The sequence below is a fragment of the Cyprinus carpio genome, chromosome A2 (genome assembly GCF_018340385.1).
Source record: "Cyprinus carpio isolate SPL01 chromosome A2, ASM1834038v1, whole genome shotgun sequence".
NCBI lineage: Eukaryota > Metazoa > Chordata > Actinopteri > Cypriniformes > Cyprinidae > Cyprinus > Cyprinus carpio.
In genome coordinates, this window is record NC_056573.1 from 27,890,858 (window position 1) to 27,910,857 (window position 20,000).

Here is a 20,000-nt window from a genome sequence, read left to right on the forward strand (position 1 = left end):
AAATGCTTGAGAAGTGTGTTTTTTAACTCATGTTAATCGTGAAGTGTTCCCCTGGTTTCCTGTCAGGTCACGCTAGAGTCGTTAGAGGTTTTCATTAATTAGTTGCAGGCGCTCTGGGACTGATTGTGTTTAGTCTCCACAGTCCACGACAGTTTGCCGGAGTTTTTGGTGACACTCAAACAACTTCCTGTGAGAAACCGGCTGACGTGATCGATGCGGACAACTCATCAGTGCTGCTTAATTACACATTAGCTGTGTAGTTCTCTTACAGATGGTGTGTAAACAAGCTCATTAAACAGCAGCAGATCCGCCTTTAGCTCCCAAAACTTTGTGTGATGTACTAGAGTTGCACCGCCACTTCTCACGAGCCATGTTTCATATTTTAGTATTATAGCTTTTATTTATTATATTTTCACTGTTTTATTTTGTGCTTCTGCCATTCCTCTTCTTCTTGTTATTTAAATATTTCTATTTAGGTTTATTTTTATTTCGGTTTAAGTTTGTTGTTGTTGTCCACCCCCCACCCCAGTGGTATTTTAGTATAATTAAACAATATTAATTTTTTTATTAATATAATATAATATAATATAATATAATATAATATAATATAATATAATATAATATACTGTAATTTTATTTTAATTTTATTTTATTTTAATATAATATAATATAATATAATATAATATAATATAAATTACCTTTTATTTTTATATATTTATTTTATTTTTGTGCTTTTGCTATTTTTATTATGATTAAGATTATTTTTATATTACTAATTAGGTTTTTTTGTTTTAGTTTTTGATTTAGTCAGTGTTATTTTAGTATCATTAAGATTTTATTATGGTATTAATTAATTAATTAATTTATTTATTTATTTATTATTAAGATAATAATATTGGTTTTATTAATATTTGACTTTTTTTTAATTATCCATAAATTTTTAGTAATTTTCTTGTGTTTTTGTCATTTATAGTAGTTTTGTGTGTGTGTGTGTGTGTGTGTGTGTGTAGGTTTTATTAATTTTTATTGATTTTTTATACAATTTTTAATATTTTCATAAAGTTTTAGTTTAACGAAAATGAGAAATGTCGCAAATGTCGAAAAGTTTCAGTTACTATATATATTTATATGATTCTTTTAAATATATTGATATTAAGTTCTTTTTTTTTATTTCAAGTCATTAATAGTTTAAATAGTTTGTTTTATTTTCAGATTTAGTTAACTGTAATAACCTTTTCAGTTAGTTGCTGATGCAACTTTTCTCACTTTTGTTTTTCGTCTAATATTTGTATTAAATTTCATCTTTAATTTAATGAACAGAAATGTCTTGAATAGGTTTAGTTAACAACAATAACCCTGCATCACACAGCTGTGCTTGCTTTGGTAGCAGAGTTTCAGAAATCATGTTCAGTTTGAGCTCCAGGCTGATGGTGTTTGTTGAGAAAGACTTCCAGGCTTTATTTCTGTGCTGTATTTGTCTGCTGGTTCTCTGAAAGTTTCTGTTTCTGATTTAGTTTTATGGTGATGTAATTAACATCAGCGTCTATGATCACGTGTGGTGTGTTTGATCAAAGTGCGTCTCAGATGAAGTGCATGTCGTGCGCTCCACGGCGGCCGTTTTTGATGCGCGGATCCTCCGTTGCCATCGGCGATCTGCATTTGGCCCCGGGGCTGAACGAGGCGGCCCCGTTCATCTCGTACACATCAGCACTGACAGAGCGACGGCGCGTCAAACACTCACACACACACACACTCACTTTCTGTTCTTCTCTCAGAAATAAAGCTGAATTAATGCAGAATAATAAGTGGCTGAAGAAGATCCTGCGTTTCCACAGTAACAGCAGCAAGAGCAACATTACGGGTTCAGATGTGGAAATGGGTTCCTGTGCCACCAGTCTGCAGGACTCAACCCATCACACACACACACACACACACACACACACACACATGCATATGTGTTCTCAGGACTCTCCATAGGCGTAATGTTTTTTTTCTACAGTACAAACTGTATTTTCTTACACTACACCTGCCTCTCACAGAAAAATACAGGCATTTTAAAAAAAATGTTACGTTCTGCACATGCAATGTTTAAAATTGCTGTATTTGTTTCATGCACGTGTGTGCCGGACCGAAGACCTGTATCGATACTGGTAACCGAATCAGAAAAAAGAAACACAACAGAACAAACTGAGCAGAAAGATTATATCAGTGATTACTGATGTCTATGAAGTAAATCTGTTTAATAGAATATTGAGTATCAATGTAATATCTGTATAGCTTATATATGAATCATCTTAAACTATCAGAGCTTTGCAAAGTAAATGTCTTTGAGTAGCTGATGCAGAACTTGGATATTTTGCTTGGACTTTGTGTTAATGTATAAGGGACAGGTTCATGCCTCAGATGCCTCATGTTTCTGTTTCTCCAGATAATTTTTTTTTTAATGATTTCTCATGAAATGTTTACCTTGTGGTGTGACAAAAGCTTTTTTAAAGTGTCTAAAAAAATTATCATTTCATTTCATGAGCTCATAAAATGAGAAGAATGTTTCAAAACTTTTGCTGTTTCGATGCGTGTCGCACCACAGGACACCTTCAGAAAGGAAACGCCACTGATTTCTGCTGGAGCCAGCGTGTAAATATTTTGCATTAACGAGGATGTTAATTTCCTGCTGTGTGACTGTGTGTGATTTTAAATCTCATAGTTAGTTCATGATTTCTGTAGCCTGAGCTTTAGCGAGTATCACACACACTCTCTTCTCTCTGTCTCTGCTTCATCTGTAATCAGCACAGAGCTCCAGTGAGGTCCTGATTTGCCCTTTGACCTCTGAACTTTGACTTGAGCATGCCATCAGCTGTTAATTAACTTCCCCTCTCACCTGCGCTGTCTCTCATTGGCTTAAATAATTTATCACATGATATTTCATCTCCAAACTGAAGGACTGGCAGAGATCGCCTTTACCCATGCAGCACAGCAGCCCATTCAGATAAAGCCATAGAATTCATCCTGGATTAATAATTTCCTATGAAAATGATTTTCAAACTAAATGAAAGAGAATATGTGTTATATATAGATATATACACACACATACGAATGCATATAATATATAATATACAAAATATTATAACATAAATATTATATATAGAACTAGTAACAAAGGAACGTTGAGTTGCTTCATTGAAAGCTTATTGTATTACTGTTTTAAAAGCTCACTGTATGATGAGAGAGATGACTGAGTGTGTGATTACTTCCATCTGATAGAGCATTCATTCTTCAGCTGAATCTCATATTCACAATAAAACATTAGTCTGAATGTCTGCTGATGAAAGCGATATCTTTGTCGTATTGTCCTTTCATCTGTTAAGGGTGATTTCTGATGACAGCCCTGATCACTGCATCTATTAACTGCATCTTACAAGCTGTTGTTGAAAGTAAAAAAAAAATTGTCCTTGTTTACACCCTGTTTCAGTCTCTTTCAATATAAAAGTATTTACTGCAAACTCACTCTTTTTGCCATGTTTTGGATTATTTATGTATATAAGTTTTCAATGAGGGATAAATATTGTTTAAAGTTTCTGTGTGTGACTACTATATATATTATATATATATATATATATATATATATATATATATATATATATATATATATATATATATATATTATATATATATATATATACATATTGATTAATAATATTTAATAAACAACAACAACAGCCATCATAAAAGTTGCAAGTCAATTCAGTCAAAAGTACAAAGGCAGCGCTCTGATATACAACATTAAAGTTACATAAAATATAACTTGATGAGATTTTGCTCTCAGCCAAAACTATGTGCTCTGGAACAAATAATAGATTAATGAGAGCAAAGATTGCCCCATTAGAATTACTCAAAATGAATTATATCTCATGTTTAACCACTATAGAGACATCAGAACCAGCGGTGAGCGGCCGCTGACGCCCTGAAGCTCACATCTCCCAAAACAACGAAGCTAATGTTCAAATACACGTTATCTTTATTTAAAAACGCATATTTGAAGTCTAAACAAGTACATTCCCTCCTAAAAACTCTTAAAACTACATTGTGTGACACAAAAACAGTATTATTATAAAATTATCGTGGATTTAGGCGTCTGGCATGACACTCGCTGTGAGAAATACGGCAAGCGGAGTGATACAAACACTGAAACAGTTGGAGTGCTTTTATCACCAGAATATCACACCGCTGGAAAAGGCTCTCAGCCAATCAGATTCAAGAATCAGAAAGAACTGTTGTATATGTTCATATATTTCATATTTGTATGATCTTTTCTGTGGTGTGACGTGCTACTCTATCTTACATAGATGTTATATTGTATATGTATATTTTTGTATATAATGTATATTTTTATATTTTTTCATATTATATATATATGTGTGTGTGTGTGTGTGTGTGTGTGTGTGTGTGTGTGTGTGTGTGTGTGTTTTGTGTTCCATCTTGCTGAATATGGTGATTATGGTCACATTAGTGCCATGCTGCAGTAACACTCCAGAAAAGAGTTTTTAAGCAACTTGTATTTTGTGTGTGTGTGTGTGTGTGTGTGTGTGTGTGTGTGTGTGTGTGTGTGTGTGTGTGTGTGTGTGTGTGTGTGTGTGTGTGTGTGTGTGTGTGTGTTTAATGAGAAAGCGCAGGAAAGGGCAGGCGATGTGGAAGTTTGTAATTTCATTAACTACAGTATATTTATATACGCAGCTTTTTATATTCACAGATAACCTTTTGCTAGCAAACCCAGACTTTATTACAGATTAGCGAACCCAAAGGTCAGATTAGCATCAGTCAACATTCAGCTAGCAGCTAGCCGCTCTCGTTGTGTCCTCTCTGTGCCAGCGCCTGGAGATTTAACTCTGTTTTAGTTCATGTGAAGTGCATGAAACACAAGCTCTGTTTGCATCCGCTGTTGTTGCATGTTTTTGTCACGGTCGCTTAACATCGACGTTAGCTCCAGCGTATCCGCGCGGTGCTCCAGGGCTCCTGTGGCCCTTCCCGAAAACTGACACAGGGAATTTCTGATGTTTGCCCTTTACGTCCATACATGATTAAACAGCAAACACGAGCGTCTTTGTGCTCTTTTCTTCCGCTGGTGGAGAATACTGAGAGACAAGCTCCTGATGAATACGGCGATACATCAGTAACCTTCCTCACACTCATCCTCAGTCTGTCAGATCTGGAACTGAAGCATGTTTTATCAAACTAAACTCTAGACAAAATATACTGTACCTTTTTGTTTAGGTGACTCTCAGTACACTTCCATATCATATTTCACCTCAAAATCAAAAACAATTCTGTGATATTATTTACATGAAATTAAAAATAAATAAATTAAATTAAATTAGATTAAAAAGCATTTTACTGCACTGTAAAAACACAATTATATATGATTAAATTTTTTAATTGTAATTAAGTTAATAGACATTATAATATTGATTTTTGGACTTTAAGTAACTCTCAAGCATCTTCAAAATTAAATAAATAAAAATAAATAAATAAAAAATTATATAATAAAATGAAAAAAAAAAGATTTTTATCTTATTAAATTACTATTATTTTAATTTTTAAATTTTAAATTTAGTTATTCTTTTTAAATTAATTATTATTTCTAATAATATTTTTACGAGTATTTTGATTTTCATGACAGTTTAAAATATTTTACTCCACAGATTCTAATAACTGTCTTCTCTATCTGTAAATAACATTATAAATACATTTGCTGTCACTTTTGATCAATTTAATACATCCTTGCTGAATAAATGCATTATTTGTGTGGGCTGTAATATGTCCTGTGCAGTAATGCAGTATCTCTCTCTCTCTCTCTCTCAGTGTGTATCAGGTGGTTGTTGAGGAGGAACGTCCTCGAAGAGCTCGTGGAGGTGAAGCGGAGATCCTGCGCTGTTATCCGCTGCCGGTTCACTATCATAACGCCAGCGGGCTGAACTCTCGGTACTACTACAGCGCTGAGTTCCCCTCCGCAGGCGTCTCGTCACCGCAGCCGTTCACTATCGGAGACAACCGGACCTACGGCGGATACTGGAACGCCCCGCTGCTGCCACACAAGAGCTACAGCATCTACTATCAGGCGGTCAGCGCCGCCAACGGGGTGTGTTCACTCAAACCAAAACTGATGAGATAAAATACACTTGAAATGAAATACAGAAAAGTATGTGTGTGTGTGTATTTATATATATACACACAAACACACACATACATATACAGTGTATATATATATATATATATATATATATATATATATATATATATATATATATATATATTTTTTTTTTTTTTTTTATTACAGCAATAAGCCCCTTGAAGCCGTGGTTTACAGTGAATTTATAACAGCTAAGGGGCGTTGTTAGGCACGATGCGAAGCGGAGTTATAGCTGTTATAAATTCACTGTAAACCACGGCTTCACGGGGCTTATTGCTTTTATAAAACGGTTATTCCATATACGTAGTATGCAGAGCAAATAAAGTGGAATGATATTAATAAAAACAGTATTCTTCCACCAAACAATGTAGATCCTCAGAAACAGTTGTGGTTGCAACAAACTGGTTGCTGAGCAACACACAAATGTAAACAAAGGTGTATGTTACTTTGTAGAGTAATTTACAACAGCTTCGAACGTGGCTCAACCAATCAGAATCAAGGACTGGAACTATCCATATGTATATATATGTATATGTATATATATATATATATATATATATATATATATATATGTATATATATATTAAACTTCAGTTGGTTGGCAAGGTAACATTTCTCATTTTTCAAATTGAATATATAAAATATTAAATATATAAATAGCTACTAAAATGAACACCAAAAAAAAAACACCAAAATTACCTAACTTTAACTAAAATTTAAATTGAATAAAACAGAATAAAATAAAATAAAAACTGAAAATATAAAGATAATAACTGATTCAAAATATTACATTTATACGACCTACAAAAGAGATTATATTAATAAAATTATAACAGTATCTTAAGGACACTAAAATAACACTGTTTTATATAAACCTAAATTTTTCAGGTCTTTTGAAAACCATCCATGCCTCGATTATATATATATCTAAAGAATTTTTTTCTGGCAAATATTTACATTTTTACATTTTATTCATTTAGCAGATGCTTCTATTCAAAGCGACTTACAGATGAAGAATACAACAATGATTCTTTTGGAATTATATTTAGTAAATATTCTCATTCTCTGACTAGTCTGTACAAAGTGAAATGTATATAAACATAGGCTACATTATGAAAGGGCTGTGGTGAACATATGCATGTGCACAAGTAATGTTTGAATCCATTGAGATGATCATATTCAAGATGTCTAATTTTCTCCTATTGATCAGATATTTTCAGGTCTTGAAATTGCATTCGGATCGAGCTCAGTCATATCGACTGATGTGTTTACATGAAGGCTTTTCAATACAGTTATGGATTATTTGGGTGCATGTAAACGTAGCTACTGTAAGATCTAAAACAGATATATTTAGAATTAGATTCCTAAACCATGTGATGTTGCATTGCCTTATCAGACAGCTATATTTATTTACATGCCAAAGCCAGTTTTTAATTGCATTTGGTGCTTGTTCACAGAAAAAAATATTATTCTTCCTTAGTATTTCTGTCTTGCTTTCCAGCACAAATATCTAAACATCCTCAAATCAAGATACATTTACTAGAGAATCAAAATGACTTAATGTTATTAAATCTTGCTTTCTGAGAAATTGATCAAAATTAAGTGAGTTTATGCTTCAAACAGGAAAAATATTTGCCAGTGGAGTCAGAAAAATAAATTAGTTTTCGCTTTGAATTAAGCTGATTTTCTGATTACATCAGCAGATATTTGCCCTTGTTTTAAGCATAACTTTTGATGCTTTTTTTCAGAAAACAACGTTATCTTAAGTCATTTTGCTTCTTAAGTAATTGCATGCTGATTTAAGAATGTACTGGAAAACAAGACCGATCAAATCCTAAGTAATAAAATCATTTTTGCAGTGTAGAATAATAATTTTGGACGCTGTGGGAGAGACAGACAGAAGTGTGAGGATTGAGAGTCATGACAGCGACAAACGCTGCAGTTAACAGTTGGATTCTGACACGCGAGTCGATGAGAAAAGTAATTGTGGGTAAGAAAGAGAGTGAAGAGAGTCCTTCGCCTCAGAAACACACAGAAGAGGCCTTCAAGGAGCAGGTGCCGCTCAGAAAACACTTTGAGTATCGCAGCGACGTTTCTCAAGGCTTTAGAGTGTCATGCGTGAATTAACTCGCTTTGACTTAATGCATCTGGCTCTCTCTCACCGTGCTTTTAAAGAAAACACGCTGTTCGGATTGACAGTCGTGCTGCTGTAAAAGGCCGGCGGCTGTAATTGATGTCCTAATTGACTGAGGATCTGTGTTTTAGCCTTCTGATGGATACGGATGGGCACTTACTGAGACGGCCCTCGGATCTGTCTATTCAAGAGCTGTAATTCATTAAATCAGGCCTTTCAGTGGCGTCAGGACGCTGGATGTGCTGCTAAATGCACATTAGTGTTTGCTATTCTTTATAATAGCGGGACGAGTGTTTGTTTATATTGTCATGAGTCTCGTTCAGCAGGTCAAAGGTCGTTCTTAGGCTCTAATGGTCGGATGGAGGTGGAAGTGTGTTTAAGTGCCACTGTGCAGTATAAGACAAGCTGAAGATTACAAAAACACTAGTCGTGATAAAACTAAAGCTTTTCAAGACCTGCTGGGAAACATGAAAGTTGCTGAGATGTTTAGGGTGGATGAGACAGTTGCTACACAGCAAAAAATTAAAAAATTATTATTAGTGAGTTTTGTGTCTAATTTTCCAGTATCTGATATTCCTTATAACAAGATCCATTGACTGCATAAGATATTAAGACTAGTTTTCAAAGAATTTTTTATTTGAGTGCATTTTTTCCCTCTTTTTTTAATACTTAAAACAAGTGAACAAATCTGTCAGTGGAGTGAGGCAAAATACACTTAAGTCTTAATATCTTATGCAGTTTTGCTTCTCAAGTAAATTTGTTTTCTTTTTTCATGCATTTTTAGATATTTTGTGGGAAATCAAGTCAAAAAAGATTACATTTAATTAAGAACTCTTTTTTGCAGGTTTTCTGTGTGATTTCTGAGGCGTTTCATGGATGTTAAGGTTTGTAGGCAGTTACTAGGGCATTGTTACACAGTTGCACAGTTTCTGGTGGTTGCTATGGTGTTGCTAGGTTGTTCTGAATGGATGCTACACAGTTGCCAGGGCATTGCTAGACTGTTGTACAGGTTCTGGTGGTTGCTAGGGTGTTGCTAGGTTGTTCTGAATGGATGCTACACGGTCGCCAGGGCATTGCTAGACTGTTGCACAGGTTCTGGTGGTTGCTAGGGTGTTGCTAGGTTGTTCTGAATGGATGCTACACAGTCGACAGGCCATTGCTAGATTGTTGCACAGGTTCTGGTGGTTGCTAGGGTGTTGCTAGGTTGTTCTGAATGGATGCTACACAGTCAACAGGCCATTGCTAGACTTTTGCACAGGTTCTGGTGGTTGCTAGGGTGTTGCTAGGTTGTTCTGAATGGATGTTACACAGTCGCCAGTCCATTGCTAGACTGTTGCACAGTTTCTGGTGGTTGCTAGGGTGTTGCTAGGTTGTTCTGAATGGATGCTACACAGTTGCCAGGCCATTGCTAGACTGTTGCACAGGTTTTGGTGGTTGCTAGGGTGTTGCTAGGTTGTTCTAAATGGATGCTACACAGTCGCCAGGCCATTGCTAGACTGTTGCACAGTTTCTAGTGGTTGCTAGGGTGTTTCTAGGTTGTTCTGAATGGATGCTACACAGTTGCCAGGCCATTGCTAGACTGTTGCACAGGTTTTGGTGGTTGCTAGGGTGTTGCTAGGTTGTTCTGAATGGATGTTACACAGTCACCAGGCCATTGCTAGACTGTTGCACAGTTTCTGGTGGTTGCTAGGGTGTTGCTAGGTTGTTCTGAATGGATGCCACACAGTCGCCAGGCCATTGCTAGACTGTTGCACAGTTTCTGGTGGTTGCTAGGGTGTTGCTAGGTTGTTCTGAATGGATGCTACACAGTCGCCAGGCCATTGCTAGACTGTTGCACAGTTTCTGGTGGTTGCTAGGGTGTTGCTAGGTTGTTCTGAATGGATGCTACACAGTCGCCAGGCCATTGCTAGACTGTTGCACAGTTTCTGGTGGTTGCTAGGGTGTTGCTATGTTGTTCTGAATGGATGCTACACAGTCGCCAGGCCATTGCTAGACTGTTGCACAGTTTCTGGTGGTTGCTAGGGTGTTGCTAGGTTGTTCTGAATGGATGCTACACAGTCGCCAGGCCATTGCTAGACTGTTGCACAGTTTCTGGTGGTTGCTAGGGTGTTGCTAGGTTGTTCTGAATGGATGCTACACAGTCGCCAGGCCATTGCTAGACTGTTGCACAGGTTCTTTGCTAGGGTGTTGCTAGGGCATTGCCAATGTTTTCTAAGTGGTTATTAATGTGTTGCAGGGCTGTTTAGAAAGACCTAAAGGATTGTTGTAATTTTAAACAGATGTAGTTTAAAGCTGTAGCAGGAGTTTCAGTCTTTTGAGACGCTGTTTATGTTCAATAACAGTATGCTGGCTTTGATAAACTGACGGAACAGGAGAGCACAGCAGTCAGCATATTAAAAAGAACAGCAGTAATAAAGCAGAACAAGGTGCTTTGTTGTTGGTGTTTGTGTAGCTGAAGACTGATGTCAGACGTTAGTTTGATTACAGGCAGTAAAGCGAGTCGTGCTCCAGGTGCTCGTTCTGAACACTCACATACAGCATTCAGCTGAAATGCAGTTTTAATGCTGCAGCTGCTTAGCAGGCATAGAAAATATATCAGCATATACATCACTAGTGTCGTGCAGCAGCAGAACCAGTTACTGGACTGTTTTCATTCTGCTGACAAAAGTAAAACATTACTTACTTCTGTAGAAAACACTGGAGCCACTGGAAAATCATCAGTGAACGTCACAGATGACTGATGTGCACGACACGCAAATACTGTAGATACAGTAGATTAATATCATTTATTCATTATAATTAATATATTATTATTATTATTTTTATTAATATAATAACCATAATAACAAAACAGATTTATAATTAATATTATAATTATAATAATATATATAACAAGGTATAATATTATAATACATTTTATTTTTATTATTATGTTTAATTTATATAAAACCTTTCCAGAGTTCCAAAATGTTTTACAATTGTGAAATATGCATAAAGTACATATTAACACAAATAAGCATATACAATAATATAAGCACCATTAATAATATAATTTAATATTCAAAATAATTAATCATTATATTGGATTTTAACACGGTTAATCTCAAAAGTCCCGATCTCAGAGGATGCTGATGAATATCACAGTGTATCAATCAATTAATCAATCAGTCAATCAGTGTTTATTTCTGTAGCACATTTAAAACAGCACATGTTGTCTAAAGTAAATTATTACTTCTTCTATTGAATCATTTAAGATGTTTGAGATTTTTGTATGTATTTTTGTTTTTCAGGAGACTAAAATCGACTGCGTCCGGGTTGCTACCAAAGGTAGGTATTCTAATGTATGCAAGCAGACATTGAAAATGTAATTAATTTGACACATAACAGTGCATGTAATTAGCATGATGAAGCAGTGACAAATATTTGACAAACCAAACAGACGCTGTTAGTGTTGTAGCCTGATTCGGTTTCTGAAACGGTTCACACGCTGCACTTGTCCTGTCAATTTTATTAACCTTGTAAATATGCAAATAAGCACATTAACCCGGGGTTAATTACTAACTCGGGTTAAAGTAAGAGCAACGTGAGACGAGAGACATGACGACCTGGGATTATAAATGAGTGTGTGTGAAGAAGAAGCTCTGCATGGTTCTGCTTTTGTGTGTGTCTTGTGCAGGTTTTCAGTAACTGCTCGTTTTCTTCTGTCTCCTGTTTGTTTCTCTTGTCTCTCTCTCTCGCTCTCTCTCTCTCTCACACACACACACACACACACTGATTCTCTCTGTCTTTCTGCATGTGTGTGGGTCTTGTTCTTGCAGCTGCTATCTTGGTGACGCAGCTCACCACTCCTTATGTTCGCATCGCTCCGGCCGCTGGAGACAACCAGCTAACAGGTCAGAAACTCACTCACTCACTCACTGCATACGTGTGTGATGAACTGAAGAATCTGTCTCTAACATAATCTTTGCAGAGATAAAGCGCTGATCACATCAACTTGTATAGTGTTCAGTGTTATTTTACTTGTTGTTGACATTTTTTAATTACTATTTAAATTAGTTTTTATATTTCCCATCTTCATTTTAGTTTTATTTAAAATTGTATTTATTTTTTTATTTTTTTTGTTTATATGTGACCCTGGAGCACAAAACCAGTCATAAGGGTCCATTTTTGGAAATTAAGATTTATTCATCATCTGAAAGCTGAATAAATAATCTTTCCATTGATGTATGGTTTCTTCAGAGGTCAGTATTTGGCTGAGATGCAACTTTTTGAAAATCTGGAATCTGAGGGAGCAAAAAAATCTAAATTCTGAGAAAATACTTAAGACTGGTTTTGTGCTCCAGGGTCACATATGTCTATAAAGCTTTTATTCATTTTTATATTAGTTTTAGTTATTTCAGTGCTTTGAGTTAAATGAAAATGCTAAATGTTGTCTTGGTAAGTGTAATGTTTTTTTTTAATAATTTATTTCAGTTAATTTTAATTTAATTTTAAAGTCAATGATAATAACTGAACGACCCTCCACTAACCCAACGTCCTTTTTAGTAAGAAATATGTCAAAACAAGGAAGAAATCTGCACTCATTGTATGAGTTTTTCAAGCGTATGAAGGTCTCTCAGACAAACATGTTTCTTTAAACACAAGCAGATCTCTCTCATATGTCATCGCAAACTCTCTCTGTCATTATCAGACTGATGCACATGGGCTGCTTTTATTGCATTGTGCGTTATATTCAAGGTTGAAATAGACCCAAGGTTTGTAAGGTTTGATTATATCAGAGGATGAATGTGGTTCTTCTGATTCGGCTGCAGTGACAAACACATTTACTGACCAACAAAGAGAAAAAACATATGGAACCTGAAATGAATTAAATGAGAAACAAATGTATTTCCTGTATGTTTCCTACTAAAACAGGAAGTAAAGGATTCTGACTCCGTCACTGAGCAGGAAATGATGTTGTCAGTATTCTGTACATTTTTAATATCTATATCTGCTGCTTTATTTTATTTGATCAGTGCACACTTTCAGTTGTACACAAGCATATTGATGAGCTCAAAATATTAGATATTTGTAATAATTTGTAATATTAGAGTTAAAGGTTTTTACTGGGGTGATTGTGGATTTCTCTTTTTACATTTACATGTACACTGAATCGTTTCGCAAACGCTTTTATCCAAAGTGACTTACAAATGAGAAGAACAATAGAATCAATCAGACCAACAAGAGAGAAACAGTATACAAGTGATGTGACTAGTTAGTCTAGCACAGCAGACACAGCAGGGTTTATTTTTAAATAAATTAGAAAAAAAACAAATAGAATAGAATAGAATAGAATAGAATAGAATAGAATAGAATAGAATAGAATATAATAGATAAGTGTTAGTTTTAGTTGGTCAGGTGCTGACTAAAAAGATGTGTCTTTAGACATTTTTTTTTTTAAATGGCTAAAGACTCAGCTGCTGGGATTGAGATGGGCAGGTTGTTCCAGCAGCTGGGAGCAGTCCAGGAAAAGGTCAGTGAGAGTGATTTTGTGCCTCTTTGGGATGGCACCACAAGGCGCCGTTCACTTGCAGAACACAAGCTTCTGGAGGGCACATAAGATTGAACTAGTGAGTTTAGGTATATTGGTGCAATGCCAGTGGTTGTCTTGTAGGCAGTATGATGTGAGCAGCTATTGGCAGCCAGTGTAAAGACCTGCCAAGAGAGCATTACAATAGTCCAGTCTGGAGAGAACAAGAGCTTGGACAAGGAGTTGTGTGGCCTGCTCTGATAGGACTGGTCTAGTTTTCCTAATGTTGTAAAGGCAATCTGCAGGACCAGGCCGTTGTAGTAATATGGTATGTGAAGCTTAACTGATCATCCATCACAACTCCAAGGTTCCTGGCTGTCCTGGAAGAAGTTATGGTTGACGAACCCAGCTGTATAGAGAAGTTGTGATGAAGTGCAGGGTTGGCTGAGACCATAAGCAGTTCTAAGTTACCAAGGTTTAGTTGAAGGTGGTGGTCTTTCATCCAGTTGGAATGTCACTCAGACAGGCTGAAATGCGAACAGCTACCGTCGGATCATCTGGTTGGAATAAGAAGTAGAGTTGAGTGTCATCAGCGTAGCAGTGATAGGAAAAGCCATGCTTCTGAATGACAGATCCTAAAGATGACATGTAGATGGAGAAGAGAAGCGGTCCAAGCACTGAGCCTTGAGGAACCCCGGAACCAAGAAGTTGTGACTTAGAAACTTCACCCCTCCAATACACCCCAAAAAGACCTACCTGAGAGGTAAGACTTGAACCACAGGAGTGCAGTTCCTGAGATGCCCATCTCCATGAGGGTGGACAGGAGGATCTGGTGGTTATCTGTGTCAAAAGCAGCAGACAGATCCAGCAAGATGAGTACTGAGGATTTGTAAGCTGCTCTTGCCAGTCGCAGGGCTTCAGTAACTGAGAGCAGGGCAGATGAAGCCAGACTGGTTGCTGTCCAGGAGGTTGTTCTGTACAAGAAACATAGAGAGTTAGCTGAACACAAGTCACTCAAGTATCTTTGCAATGAATGTAAGAAGGGATACGGTCTGTAGTTTTCTAAAAGTGCTGGATTTATAGAGGTTTTCTTAAGCAGTGGGGTTACCGAGCCGCATTAAATGCTGAGGGAAATGTACCAGAGTGAAGAGAGGTGTTGATAATGTGAGTGACCACGGGTATAACTGAAGAAGAAACTCAGTGTGACTGATACATGAACAAACCCCTCAGTAAAAACTTTCAGAATATAGATAGGAAGAAAACTCTAAGTTTTGTTTTTTTTAAGTGCTACTGAAATGGAGATAAAAACTCATTGCCTTCAAAGATTTGCATTTTTACCATGTTTTTGGGAGTAAAAGGATGTATAAATCAGTGTGAATAATACATGAACAAACCCCTTTGTAAAAATCTTCAGAATATAGAGAGGAATAAAACTGTTAGTTTTGGTCTATTTAAGTGTTACTAAACTGGAGATAAAACTCAGCTCCTTTAAAGATATGCATTTTGACCATGTTTTTAGAAGTAAAATGTTGTAAAAATCATTATGGATGATATATGATCAAACCCCTCATTAAAAACCTTCAGAATATAGACAGGAATAAAACTCTAAATTTTGGTGTATGTAAGTGTCACTAATTTGGAGAAATATTTTTTTTAAAGATATAGATAAAGTGCAATAGAATAAACACTTGATGTGTATTTTTATTGTTTTCTTTCCACTAGTCTGCATGAAGACATGTTATGAAGCGTAATAGATCAAAATCTCTGAACTGAGCAGTGCATGAAATGTAGTGTCTTGCTTCAAACCATCTTCTGTATGACCTTTGACCTTTGGTTGATCTCAGGTGCGGCGACGCACAAACCCAACGCGGTGGAGCCGGAGAAACAGACCGATAACACGGTGAAGATCGCCGGCGTTATCGCAGGAATACTGCTCTTCGTCATCATCTTCCTCGGCGTGGTGCTGCTCATGAAGAAACGGTAAGAACCTCAACACACACACAGTGAAGATGACTGGTTACACCATTTCTACCACGTTTAGGGGTGACAACACACATCAGGAAGAACCGCCGTTAACCAAAGTTTGGACACACATGACTCAGTTTATGTTAAGAACTTTTTTATCTTAAGACCTCTGCTTAAATGTGTGAAATTACACTCAAAGCATACGGTTTTAACATAAAAACTTTTACTTATAAACTTAATCTGATGCTTGTTGATATTTGTCAGTCATACATTATTGAAAAAGGGCAAGTTTCTGTAATAGTGCTAATAATCTGAATGTGTTTTAAATACACAATAACTAGGTTTATATAATTAACTTAAAATAATTGATCATATAATTCAATCTCATACATTTTAACCGATTCAATATTGCCTGTTCCACAGCTAGTCATATTTTAACCATTTTCATGTGTTTTAACCATGTTTTTACTTAAGAAAGAAACTGAATAAATTTTATTTTCACAATGAAAAGATTTATGCATAAATAAATGCATTTTAAAAAATATGAATTTTAAATAAAATCAAATGAATGCAAATAAGTAATAATGAATTATTCCATTAATTTTTGGAATGGAGTGTTTCATATGTAGTTTCATTAGTGTTAGATTTCCGTTCATACATTTGGCTGATGCTTTTTTCCAAAACTAATTAAATTGCATTCAAGTTTTGTGTGTTTTCAATGCATGAATTCCCTGGAAATCCAACAGGAGGAAACTCTGCTTATTTCAGTGTCCTGTGACTATTATTCTAACCTGGACATTAATATTAATTAGGAATGAGCAGATGTGTCCAAACTTTTGTCTCATCCGCAGTCAGATCAGGAATTTGTGTTTTTGTACGGAGTTTAACCACAGATATTAATAATAGATTTTCCTTCCAATTTCCACCTGACCTTTCATCCGCATTGTCTATGCAACACTGAATTATTAATCTAATTATGTTGATAAGCCTGGGTAAAATGCTGTATAATGGCCTGATAAAGAGCCGTTCTACTGATGACCCTGCATCTCAAAAAGACGAGGGAATTTCAGTAGATCTGTGATTGTGTGACTGATGAAAGTTCTTCGCTAGCTGGAGGCTAGTTTACATTAGCTGCCCGCGGATCACGGGTCATCCGGAGTCAGTTTCAGCAAATATCCAGCTCGCATACACAAACACTCCTGTTTGTTTGCTCCAGATTAGCCTTTTGCCCTGCTGAATATAAAACAGCCCAATCCAGAAAGCGTTAGAACCACTGCAGTAAATATAATAGTCATTTACAGTCATGAACTTGAACTATATACAGTTTATAGACAGTGAAACTCAAAACTCAAAAGTTTTGTCTGTTGTCATCATCTCAGCTATAATTGCAGGCTTATAATTGCTGTTTTCTTGTAATTCTATTTCCATTTCTTTATTTAATCAGGGAAAATACACATTAATAATATATGAAATCTGTGTAAAATGTGCCAGATTTAATATTTGTAGTATTTTAATTGTTTGTTTATTGTGCCAGATTTACATAATAGTAACAATAAATACAAAATATTTCACACTAAAATCCCTATAAATGTTCACAGTTTTGATTTGACAACAACCAGTGTTTTAATTAAAAAAAAAAAAAAACAAAAGAATAGTTTTTTATTTAATTTTTTTAGAGAAACAATGACTTTATAAATCTTTTAATTTTGGTACTTGTTCTTTAAGTTACACCTGAATCTACAGAGTGTTATTTTAATATCATTCAGATAGTATGTAGCTTTTATTAATATTTTGAATTTGTTTTTTATTTTTATATTTTCCAAATTTTGTTAAATTTTAGCAATTTTTTGACATTTTTAGTTTTTTTTTAAATAGTCCATACAGTTTTTGTTAATTTTTATTTCAGTTTTAGTTTTAGTTATTTTAGTACATCAAGTCAAACTAATTAAAAATGAGATTTGTTGCCTTTGAAACTAGCTGAAATAAAATAAGTGCAAGTTTTTTGTATTTTTTTTTTTTCAGTTAATGTTAATTTAAAATAAGGGCTGCAACAATGTATCAATAAAATCGATTATAATTAATAATGAAAATAATCTACAACCAATTTGATTATAAATTAATCACTTCTGTGTGCTGTGATGAAAAACAGAGACAGCATTTTTAATATTGGAGTAAAATTAATGTTTTTTATTAAAATTATTACATTTTAATCGTTAATAATATTTGGATTTGTGTCTGATTAATCGAAGAAATAACTGACAGATTAATCTATTATCAAAATGATAATTAGTTGCAGCCCTATTTTTAAATAACGGAATTTTATTTTTATGGTTTAATTTTAGTTCCAAACTAAAAGATGCAATATTTGCAAGAAATATTTAGAAATGTGTAATTCCTGCGGAAACACTCATGATGTTGCTGTGAAGCATCTGATATGTGTTTGTTTGCACAGTTACTGTGTGTTTGGATGTGAATAAAGCAGTGGTTCTCAACTCTGGGGAAACTTTGCATTATTTAAATGCAGTCATATTAACATAATATTAATTGAAATGCTATTAAAACATTATTTTTGTATTTTTTAAGTAGCGAAAGAGGTTGAGAAGCGCTGCTCCAGAGTCTTCGGTTCTGTTTCTGAATGTCATTTGCATGAAGAGACGGGTTTATTTCACACACGCGTGTTCAATAATCCCAAACACCGGATTCACCAAATTTCCCTCCCGGAGAGATGAGCGTTGATCACTCCGCAGACATTTTAATTGAATCCCGTTCAATATGCTTTAATCAAATGAAGGAGCGTGATTGAATCTCTCGCATCTATTTGGTTTAATCTGCTGAATTAGATTAGAATGGAGCGTGTGAGGAGAACACGCTAATTCCTCGTTTAAGGCCGAGCACACGCTCTGGACGCTGGTCATTTACAGCGCAAATGTTTTTATAGTCCTCTAATCACATCCTGAAAAATTGGGAGATGCATTGAGGAAGGTGAATTAATGTTGGTTTTATTGCTAATGTACAGTGATGTGTCTGTGCTCTGATTGACCTTTCACACGTGACATCGTCCTCATAAAGACTGATTAATGCACATAGAGATTATAGATGCAGAGCAGATACAGCTGTGTTATACATGACCAGTCCAAAGAAAGAAAGAAGTCTCTTCTGTTCACCAAGGCTGTATTTATTTGATCAAAAATACAGTAAAAATAGTGAAATATTATTAGAATTTAAACCAGCTGTTTTCTGTGTGAATCTCTGTTAAAGTGTAATTTATTTCTGTGATGTGCAGCTGTATTTTCAGCATCATTACTCCAGTCTTCAGTGTCACATGATCTTCAGAAATCATTCTAATATGATGATTTGCTGCTCAAGAAACATTTCTGATTATCATTAATGTTGAAAACTGATGTGCAGCTTCCATTCAAAAGTTTGAAGTGAGTACGACTGAATAGAAATTAATACTTTTATTCAAGGACGCATTAAAATGACAGTGAAGACATTTATAATGTTAGAAAAGATTTCTGTTTCAAATAAATGCTATTCTTCTGAACTTTCTGAAGATCGTGTGACACTGAAGACTGGAATAATGATGCTGAAAATACAGCTGCACATCACAGAAATATATTACACTTTAACAGATATTTACATAGAAAACAGCTGTTTTAAATTCTAATAATATTTCAGAATTTCTACAGTATTTTTGATCAAATAAATCCAGCCCTGCTGAGCAGAAGAGACTCTTTCATAAACATTAAATTGAATCCATACTTGTGAGCAGTAGTTTTGGAATAGCTGTTAATTCACCCAGATGAAAACAAACACATATATGAATATATATATATAAGTCACATGACCCTCTGGTTGGTCATATGGTCAGCGTTCAGGTTTGTGCAGTGGCCGCCGCGCATCTCTCTCTCTCTCTCTCTCTCACGAATGCCACCATGTCTGCTTCTGTTCATTTTCTATCGTTTCGTAACATTAATATTTTTTACTTTTTCTTTCCTTCCATCTTCATCCCCCTCCACTGCTTAAACCCCTCCACCACTCCACTGGGCAGGAGAACCTATCAGTCCTACACTTACTACCTGTAAGTAAAACACCTTTGTACACTGTTAGTGCCATGCTATGCTCGACCTGCATGACGCGCCGATCGGCTCCGGCGCCTCGAGAGTTAACATTCGGCCGTGCATTTCAATCAGAAAGTGTTATCTGTA

The 20,000-nt window shown here is 35.4% G+C and overlaps 1 pseudogene; it reads left to right on the forward strand.

Moving 5' to 3' along the window:
* Positions 1-20,000, forward strand: part of LOC109074025 — a 115,473-nt pseudogene that overhangs the window by 43,841 nt on the left and 51,632 nt on the right.